General features: G+C 46.6%; 1 pseudogene; it reads left to right on the forward strand.

Annotated features, from left to right (window-relative positions):
- Positions 1–6,219: 6,219 nt before the first annotated feature.
- Positions 6,220–9,799, forward strand: LOC141026830 (uncharacterized; annotated as a pseudogene).
- The last annotated feature ends 485 nt before the right edge of the window (positions 9,800–10,284 follow it).

Below are 10,284 nucleotides of genomic sequence, written 5' to 3' on the forward strand. Positions count from 1 at the left end.
AGTGAAAGTGCTTGCCTAGCGAGAGTGTGAGCGTCGAAATTCAAGCTCCTAAACTCGTGAATAATATTACAAGCAGTGAAAACATATGATCGCTCTATTTCATGTATAATAGATGCATGATCCACGACTGATCTTTGCTTGATATCATCCACAACGATCTTGCAATCAGACGCCACTTGGATCGTCTGAACATATAAATCCTCCGCGATTGCTACCGCCTTTCTTACCGCCAAAGCTTCCGGTATAATAGGATCATGGATGTGCTGAAAAGTAATAGCAGAAGCCCCCCAAAAAAGTTCCATCTGAATCCCTACAGACCACTCCAACCGCACCAAATTTTCCATTCGAAATTGCAGCATCAACATTCATCTTCATGTACTCCTGGGGCGGGGTTAGCCAATGACAAGGCCTAGCAGCCCGACTTGTGTTAGTCTGTTGTCTTGGTTTCGATAGTATATCAATATCCCTCGAAAACACATTGATAAAAAGATGGATCTATAAGGGACTGTTACAGATTTCTTCATGAATTGCTCTTCGCCTTGACCTCCAGATTGCCCAGAGAGTGACCACCATGCACGTAAACTCTTCATGCGACAATATTTGATGCATTGTGAAGATATAGTTTTTAGCATTTAAGTTCAGGTTATCACACATCTTCTCCACCATCTCCTTGGATGACAGAGACCACACACACCTTGCGGAGATGCAATCGATTAAGGCGTGTTTCCACCATCTTCCGCCGAACAGAATGGGCAGATTGAGCTTGAGGCCATATGCCGGTGATGAAGAATATCTGATGTTGGTATTGAGTCCCTACATAATCTCCAAACAAAGTTTTTCAGCTTTGAGGGGACATTGATGTTCCACAAGGACACCCACGCCTTCATCTCTTGATCTGATCTGATGCCGAGCTTACCGAAAACTATTCCTGGTGATCTTCACCCCAAGCCCAAAAATCGTCGATCCTCTTCGTACACAGTGGGATAGATAGTGTGACTTCCACGTCGATTGGAATAAAGATTCTCCTCAGCTCCTCCTCCCGCCATGCACTTGAAGAAGCATCTATGAGGTCCGAGACATGTTGTAGTGGGCTGGTCACCAGGGAAGCGACCGGTCTCATCATGCCCGACCTAGGCAGCCAGTTTTGCATCCACATGTTGGTGTTCTCGCCCGTTCCAATCCTTTTAATGATGCCTTGTGCAATAACATCTCGCCCATCCAGGATCGCCCTCCAAATCAGCGAGGGATAAGCTCCCAACTCAGAATCTAAGAAAGGAACCGAGGGGTAGTACATGGCCATTAGTATCCTTGCACTCAGTGTCGAAGGCCCCTCAATCAAGCGTCATGCTTGTCTTGCCAAGAGCGACAGATTGAATAATTCGATGTCCTTAAAGCCCAGGCCTTCCAATGATTTTGGTGTAGAGCATACATCCCATGAAACCCAGCACGGCTTCCTCTTGCCCCTCTTGCTTCCTTGCTAGAACTGACGGATCATTGACGTCACATTCTCACATGTACCACGTGGCAACCTCAAGCATGCCATAGAATAAACAAGGATTGCTTGAGCAACTGCTTTTATCGTGCGGTTTGTACATCAATGTGGTTGAAGCCCAGCACGGCCCGCTTCCATCCTTAAATTTTTCTGGGGTTATCTAGTACGAGGCCTATTCATTTTTATATGAGCTTGTTTCTATTTTTCCCAGGTTGCCTTTCACTTTGTTTTCTAGGCTGCTTTGCAAAAAAAAAAGTTGTCTATTTTATGTCTATTGCCTATTTATTTTCTAGTTTTGTTTTTCATTTTTTCCCTTAAATTTTTTATTTTTACTTTTATTTATTTATATGTTCTTTCATTCTTGATTTTTTGCTCTTTTTTTTACTTTAGTTCGTCTTCATTTCTTTTGTTTGTGCTATTCTTTTTCATGTGACAACATGAGTTTTAACTATGCCTCATCCATGCCATCGGCCGTCTAATCAAATTGCGATGTGATTCGCATGCTGTCCAGCAAACATTGTGCATGACCCTTCTTTATCATTGTTCGTTAATGTTGCTCGTAGCGCATTACGGCCTTTTCTATTTTCTATGGAAACTAGATCAACGGACAATGGATGTTCATTCTTATTCTTCCAAGTTTGGTTGCAGCAAGTGAGAACATGAAGACAAAAGCATGGCGAGGGATACAACTGTTGTTTATTAAAAAATCCCTTTTTCTCCTTTTCTTTATAAGTTTTTTTGTTTCTTTATTTTATGCCATTTTAATTACGGCTTCAACCATGCCGGCATGGGGGTTGTTGGCAGTTGCATGCCCATCACTAGACTTGTAATCGCAAGAATTGCAACCCGACTGCAAGTTCATGCCCCAATGCAACTACAACTGGGTCCAAACGGGGGTTGTCAGCTAGTTATACGTCAACCTACTTAGAATTGCAACTATAAGTGTTTGTAACCCAACTGCAATTGCATGGCCCCAATGAAGCTGCAATTAGGCCAATAGGGGGTGTTATTATGTCCACCATTGGACTTGCAACCACAAGTGTTGCAACCCAACTACAACTACATGTCCCTCAATGTGACTGCAACAAGGGCCGGTACAATTTTTATAGGCCAGTTGCATGTCCATATCTACAGTTGCAACTGCAAGCATTATTACTCGATTGCAATTGTGTCCAATTGCTGAACTTTTACACTATCAGAACATGTCGACCGTGACAAGTTGGCCTATGTGGTCCAGATGACTCTTGGAAACATTCGTTGCTTCATTGCAACATGACACATTGTGTTTGGGCCCTTCAGGATTCTGACTTGCTAGATGTGTTGGATTGCATTAGGGAAACATATGCGAAACATTGGTTTTTCTCATTGTTGGACAGCCTTCCTCATGATGATTTTGTTAAAGTACTTGTTACCCTATGGGAGATTTGGCACTCCCGCCAAAAAGTGCTTCATGAACAATTCTTTCAAAACCCACTTGCCACTCATAATTTTGTTAAGAGTTAGATAAGAAAACTTGCTGATTGCAAGCCAAAGATTTCCATGGGACTTCTACCGCAGCAACTAGACAACCGCTCCATAGATGGATTCCGCCTGCGCCGAGTATCGCAAAGATTCGGGTGGATGATGCGGTCTCGAGAGCTTCAAATGAAGGGGCTTGTAGTGTTGTGCGTAGGGATGCTTCATGCAAATACCTAGGCTCTTCGACTTACAGATGCTCAAGCATTATGGATCCTATTTCCCTTGAGGCATTGGCATGTCGAGAGGCTTTAGCCCTTGCGCTAGCTCTCTCCTAACCTAATGTGGTGATTTCTTTAGATTGTTAAGGAGTTGTGGATGACATACAAAAAGGTACTCGAGGCATGTATGCAAGCATCATCACGAGGATTAAATCTACGTCTAGCCAGTTTCATCATTGTTCCTTCATTTTTGAAGGAAGAGATATTGACGTCGAGGCATAGCCTTGCTAAACATGCTTTTGGTCTGGGGATAGGGCATCGAATTTGGCTTCTTAATCCTCCAGACCTCAACTGTATCCATATGAACATTATTGAGTAATAGAGTGAAGTGTGTTTAGACCCAAACAAGGAGTCAAAGGATCCTGGCAGGCCATATGCTGCCATGTGTACCAAACCCTGACTTTGTAAATGAAAAGCAGGTTATGCCATATTCGCACATACTTAATCTGGTTTCTAAACCTTTAATGTGAGCGATAAAATATGTAATATGCCAAAACAATTTGTTTTGACAAAAGGGACGACTCCCCTTGAAGGCTCAAATGCAACACCACCTGAAGGCTCAAACCACACCACTACTCCCTGTCGTGGGAGGCAAATGTAGCAAGAGAAACCTAACTAAACAATAGTTGAAGCAAAAGAGAAAATAAAGACATATTGGAGGGCGTGCTGACACCCCATCCCACAAGCCAGCCTAAGGACAAGTAGATCAAACTCCAACAAACATCAAAGTTCCAGACAAAGCAACTACATCTTCCAAAATGACCACGACATCTCCATCCACGACCAGCCACCTTCCAGTCTTATTACCCACGATGCCCAGCTCCACTTTGCTTGAAAGATCTCAATGTCGAATCGCTCCAGAAGTCTTGTGCATCGTTGTAAACCTAGTTTTGCGTCCTCCTTCCCTTGCAAAACACTCTAGTCATTAAGCCAAAACGAAATTCTAAACAGAACATCACTCGGCTCATAAGGCCATTTTTTCTGAAAAGCAAGATTATGTGCTTCCCAAATACTCCAAATGATTGTAGCAACACCAACAGAGAAAACTTTCTTTTTCCGAGAGCCCATACTTTTCATCCATACATGGAAGTAAGTTTTTGCATCATAGTAATCACACTAGATCCCTAAGCTACAACTGACAATATTCCAAATGTATCTAGATAGCGGACATTGGAAGAAGAGATGATCACTGACTCCTTATTCCCACAGAAGAGGCACACAACCTCACCCTTCCCTCCACAATGTAACAACACATCCCTTGTCAAGATACTTTGTTTCAAAACAAGCCAGAGGAAGGTTTAAACCCTTGGTGGAATTTTAACATTCCAAAGAAATCTGTCAGGAATTTTCCCCACCTGCATTGTAGAGTAGAAAGATTTCACACTGTACTACCTAGAGCTTGCTAATAACCAAGAGAGTTTATCATCAGCTTATTTTAATGACACATTTTTACCTAAATCCACCAGATTTGCCCAATGTTCTTCCTTTTCCCCAACCAAAGCTCTCCTAAAGCTTAAAGAATAAAGGTTACAAGACAAAACATCATGGACTGTCATGTGGTGATTCTGTGAGATGTTATATAGTATGGGAAAAGCCGGAGATAAGCTATCTTTTCCTAGCCATACATCTCCCTAGAACCTAGTTTTCTTACCATTCCACAGCCATTTTGCAAGCAAATAAATATTCATTAATTCTAAATCTAAAACCCCCAAACCATCTAGTTCTTTTGGTCTACAAATAGTGCTCCAAGCCCAGATGATAATTTTGTTCTCCTTTTCCCCACTCCACGGGAAACTAGCCATAGGTCTATCATACTTCTTCTTGATCCCTTTTGGGAGACCATAAAAGGACAGCGTGGATAAAGGTAGACTAAAAGAGGAATTAAGCAGAGTAGTTCTCCCAGCAATATTAAGGAATCTACCCAGCCACCCCCAATCCATTTTCTCCATCTTTCCAACAGAAGGATTCCAATCACTATTTTTTAACCATTTTTCATCAACAGGGATCCCTAAAAACTTGATGGGAAAAGAACCTCTCCCACATGTAAAAATTTCCTTAAACAATTTAATTATATCCTCCTCCATTCCTACACACACACCACCTCACTCTTGTGAAAATTAATTTTTAAGCCAGAAACAATTTCAAACATCCATAGAATTTTCTTAATTTTTAAGCCTGCTCCAGATCATCCTGGAAAAGTAGGATGCTATCATCAGCATACTATAAGATAGACACATCCCCTTCCCTTTGATCTTTAGTCTGACATGTTACTAGACCTGGAGGCACAACTCCCCCAATTAAAATAGCTAACACATCTGCAACAAGGTCAAAAAGAAAAGGGGATACGGGATTCCCCTGCCTCAAGCCATATTTTTTTAACACAGTACACGAAGTTGCTCACATACATGAGCATACACTAATCCTTATGAACGCACACACGCACACAACACCCCTATGAGCACCTCTAAGAGAACACCTCGTAGTCAACGGGAACGTCTCATCCCACTAAACGAACATCGCCGGAAACCTAAAATAAATCCGGGAAAATGCGAGCACCAATGTCAAGTCTAGGATTTTGTCACGCCCTCGGTGCCCCCAATCCCACCTGCAGAGGCATCCAAAGGGCGGCCCACTGCTACCACGGCTGGCCCGGAGCGACCGCGTCGTCCAACCCAGCCCAACAGCCGCTACGCGACCCACATCTGGGACACCACTGGATAGGTTAAGAAGAAGCGAACCCCTCCTGCGTGAGCCGACGAGAAATGACTAGGCTGTAGGCGGCGGCTCTCCTCCTGAATCCCCTTTCTTCTCCTGTAGAACCCTTGAATTTTATCAGATTGTGACATCTACTTGTATCCAGTGAATTATCCCTACCGGGAGCGTAACAAGTGGCATCAGAGCCCTTCCGATCCATCCAATTTTTTCCCCTTCTCGAATCTGGCGGGTCGATTTATGTCGATCATCCAGACTCGACGCGGCAAGGCGGCAACTATGGACGATCAAGCCAAGGCTCTGGCGGATCTTACCGCGGCCATCGTCGGGCTGATGGCCAAGATCGACGGCCTCCACCCCATCGTGCTCGATCTGCAGAGTTGGAAGCCCTCCATCGAGCAGTCCATGGAGGACCTGCGCCAAGAGGTGGGTACCCTCCGCACCCAGATCTGCGACAAGGCCCCGCCCATGAGCAAGGAGACGACGCCACAGCATATTCGGCTCGCTGACCTGCCTCCCCTGCTTCCTGCCACGCTGGACGCACCCTGGCCACCTCCGTCGGGCTGCTTCAAGCTGGTGGTGACCACGGTCATGGGCCCGATGGCCACGGCATCACCACTGATCTACGGGGCAAATCGTCTGGGGAGATCCAAACCCCACGATTGCCTCCGGCCACTAGTACGTCCGACCCCTTCCACTATGGCGAGCATTCGTTTTTGGGGGATCGTGGGTACCAGCGCTTGCCACCGCCGCCAGGTTTCGATTTTCCCTTGTTCGATGGCACAAATCCGAAGGCCTGGCATCTCAAGTGTGAGGCGTACTTTCGGGTTTGCACGTTGAGCCCAGACACTTGGGTTAGCTGTGCGGCTATGTATTTTTACAGATGGGGCTCTCACCTGGCTCCAATCCTCACAAGCCCACTTGCACTATCAAGATTGGGGGGTTTGCTGTCGCGATTTGCACTCAGTTCGGCCGCGAAGAATTTCAAAATATCTTGCACCAATTTAACATACTTAAGCAAACCGGCACCGTTGCTGAATATGCTAAACAGTTTACTCAAATTATGCATCATCTACTAGCACACCACACCTCTTGGGATCCTGCTTTCTTTGTAACTCAATTCATGGAAGGCTTGCAGCATGAAATTCGTTCCGCTGTCGTTTTACATCGCCCACAAACATTGGATACTGTTGTGGATCTTGCATGTTTGCAGGAGGAGGTGATGGAGGCGTTCCGCAGAGAGGACAGACAACCCGTTGTTCCGTCTGTCTCATCAGGAAATGCTCGTGCTCTGCCACGCACAGCGTTACCACTGCCTCTGCCTCCGGGCAAGCATGGAAGCGGGACTTCAGTGGCACGCCAGGACGATCGCCGCGCCTCCGACATTAACCGATCGCCTGCCAGTGATGACAAGTTGGCAGCTCTTCGGGCGTACCGTCGCGCCAAGGGCCTCTGCTTTACCTGCGGAGAGCGATGGAGCCGAGAGCACCGGTGGGCTCCCACTGTCCAGCTCCTCGTGGTGGAAGAGCTCATTGAGATGCTCACCGCACAACCATCCGAGACACTGCAGGCGATACTTTGTCAAGTGATGCCGACTGATGTGTGCTGTCCAAGGAAGCCCTCGAAGGAGTGGAATCTCCAACCGCTATGCGTCTTCATGGCTGGGTTTAGCAGAGCGAAGTGCTTATGTTGGTTGATTCAGGCTCTTCACACAGTTTCGTCAGTTCAGAGTTGGCTTCACGCTTGCAAGGGGTCCAGAAAGCTCAGCGACCACTGACTGTTCGGGTGGCCAATGGAGGGGTTTTGCACTATGAGCAAGAGATTCCATCTTGCACCTGGCGCTCTCAAGGAATTACATTCACCACCAACCTCAAGGTCCTACCACTTGGTTGCTATGATGTCATCTTGGGCATCGATTGGCTCGCTCGCCATAGTCCCATGCAAGTTCATTGGTTGAAGAAGACTATGTCATTTGATTATGAGGGCGAACACATTCAGCTCGCAGGTGCTAGAGTAAACACCACCAGCAGCCATTTGATCTTGGGTGAGGAAATGCATGAGCAATTGAATCAGAAAGCTGTTGCGCGTGTGGTGCAACTCTGTGCTACGGCAGCAGCCATGGCGCAACCACCAATCCCTATAGCTATTAGAGATCTCCTGGAACAGTATGGCATGTTATTTGAAGAGCCTCGAGGGTTACCGCCGCAACGATCCTTTGATCATTCCATTCCTTTGGTACCTGGTGCTCAGCCAGTCAATTTGTGGCCGTACCGACGTAGTCCTACGCCGAAGGATGAAGTGGAACGACAAGTGGCCGATATGCTGGCTCAAGGCATCATTCAACCAAGTACAAGTCCCTTCGCATCATCGGTTTTGCTGGTGCAGAAGAAAGACCTTACATGGTGGTTTTGCGTGGATTACCGTCACCTCAACGCAGTCACCATCAAGAATAGTTACCCTCTCCCAGTCATTGATGACTTTTTGGACGAACTGGCGGGATCTCGGTTGTTCACCAGTTTGGATCTACGAGCTGGCTATTATCAGATTAGGATGAGACCCGAGGATGAGCATAAAACAGCCTTCAAAACGCACCATGGACACTTTGAGTTTAAGGTAATGGAAAATGGTGTCACGGGAGGACCATCAACCTTCCAAGGGGGCATGAACATAGTCTTTGCACCGCTGTTACGAAAAGGAGTGTTGGTTTTCATTGATGACATCCTAGTACACAGCAGTGATGAAGACACACATGTGCAGCTGTTGCGCCAAGTATTCCAATTGCTTGAGAAACATGGCCTGAAGATCAAACATAGCAAATGCACCTTTGCCAACCCGCAACTCTGTTATTTGGGCCATGAGATTAGTGGAGATGGTGTGCGCACCAACGCAGAAACGTTGCAGCTGTCCAAAACTGGCCAGTCCCAACCAATGTCAAAGAGGTCCGTGGATTTCTGGGCCTAGTGGGCTACTATCGCAAATTTGTCAAGGGGTTTGCTGTTACATGTCGTCCGCTAACTGATTTACTCAAGAAAGGGGTCATTTTCAGATGGACGGAACTTGAGGATGGAGCATTTCGAGTCTTGCAGCAAGCGCTCATCTCTGCGCCTGTCTTAGCGCTGCCGGATTTCAAGAAAACCTTTGAGCTGGAAACGGATGCAACTGATTTGGGCATTGGTGCAGTCTTATCCCAGGAAAAACACCCAATCGGGTTCATCAGCCGCGCTCTGGGACCCCGTAACAGAATGCTTTCCACATATAAAAAGAAGGGTTGGCCATATTGCTGGCAATGGATCATTGGCGTACCTATCTGCAGAATGATGAGTTCATTGTTCACACAGATCAGCGGAGCCTAATACATCTCGAAGATCAACGGCTCGGTACACCATGGCAACAGAAGATTATGGCCAAGATGCTCAGCCTGCGCTATCACATCATTTACAGGAAAGGAGCAGACAACTATGCCGCTGATGCTCTGTCTCGCAGTCCTCGACCTCCTCAAGGAGATGTTGCAGCGATCACCATAGCAGTACCAGCCTGGTTGGAGGCAGTACAGCAAGGATACCAGGATGATCCCACTGCACAACACCTACTTGCACGACTGGCAACAAAACAAGGACCCCGAGATGGTTTTTCATTGCAAGAAGGCATCATCAGGCAACATGGACGCATCTGGTTGGGTGATAATGTAGAGCTGCAGAAGCAAGTACTCAATGCGTTGCACACGAGTGCCATTGGTGGCCACTCAGGGTTCAATGTGACTTACCGGCGAGTGCTTCGTCTCTTCACATGGCCTAGGCTTAAGCATCATGTCCAGCTCTTTGTCGAGGCGTGTCAGATATGCAAGCAAGCCAAACCATAACGGGTCCATTATCCTGGCCTCCTGGAACCATTGTCGATGCCCAGTCAAGCATGGCAAATGATTACAATGGATTTTGTGGAGGGCCTGCCTCGCTCCTCCGGCTACAACTTGATTCTGGTGGTGGTGGACAAATTATCGCATTATGCCCATTTTATTGCACTCTTCCATCCCTTCACGACATTCCAAGTGGTGCCAGCATTTGTGGCAAACATCTACAAGCTGCACGGTCTTCCTAAGTCGATTGTCTCCAATCGCGATCCAATCTTCACCAGCACACTGTGGAAAGAGCTCTTCCGGCTCACGCACACCAAGCTTCGATGAGTACAGCGCAGCACCCGCAGACTGACGGGCAAACCGAACGCGTGAATCAATGCCTAGAGACATTCCTTCGGTGTTTCGTCCATGCCTGTCCAACAAAATGGTATGCCTGGCTGGCCCTTGCTGAATTCTGGTATAATACCTCACCTCATGCAGCTTTGGGCATG

The sequence above is a fragment of the Aegilops tauschii genome, chromosome 7, assembly GCF_002575655.3.
Source record: "Aegilops tauschii subsp. strangulata cultivar AL8/78 chromosome 7, Aet v6.0, whole genome shotgun sequence".
Taxonomy (NCBI): Eukaryota; Viridiplantae; Streptophyta; class Magnoliopsida; order Poales; family Poaceae; genus Aegilops; species Aegilops tauschii.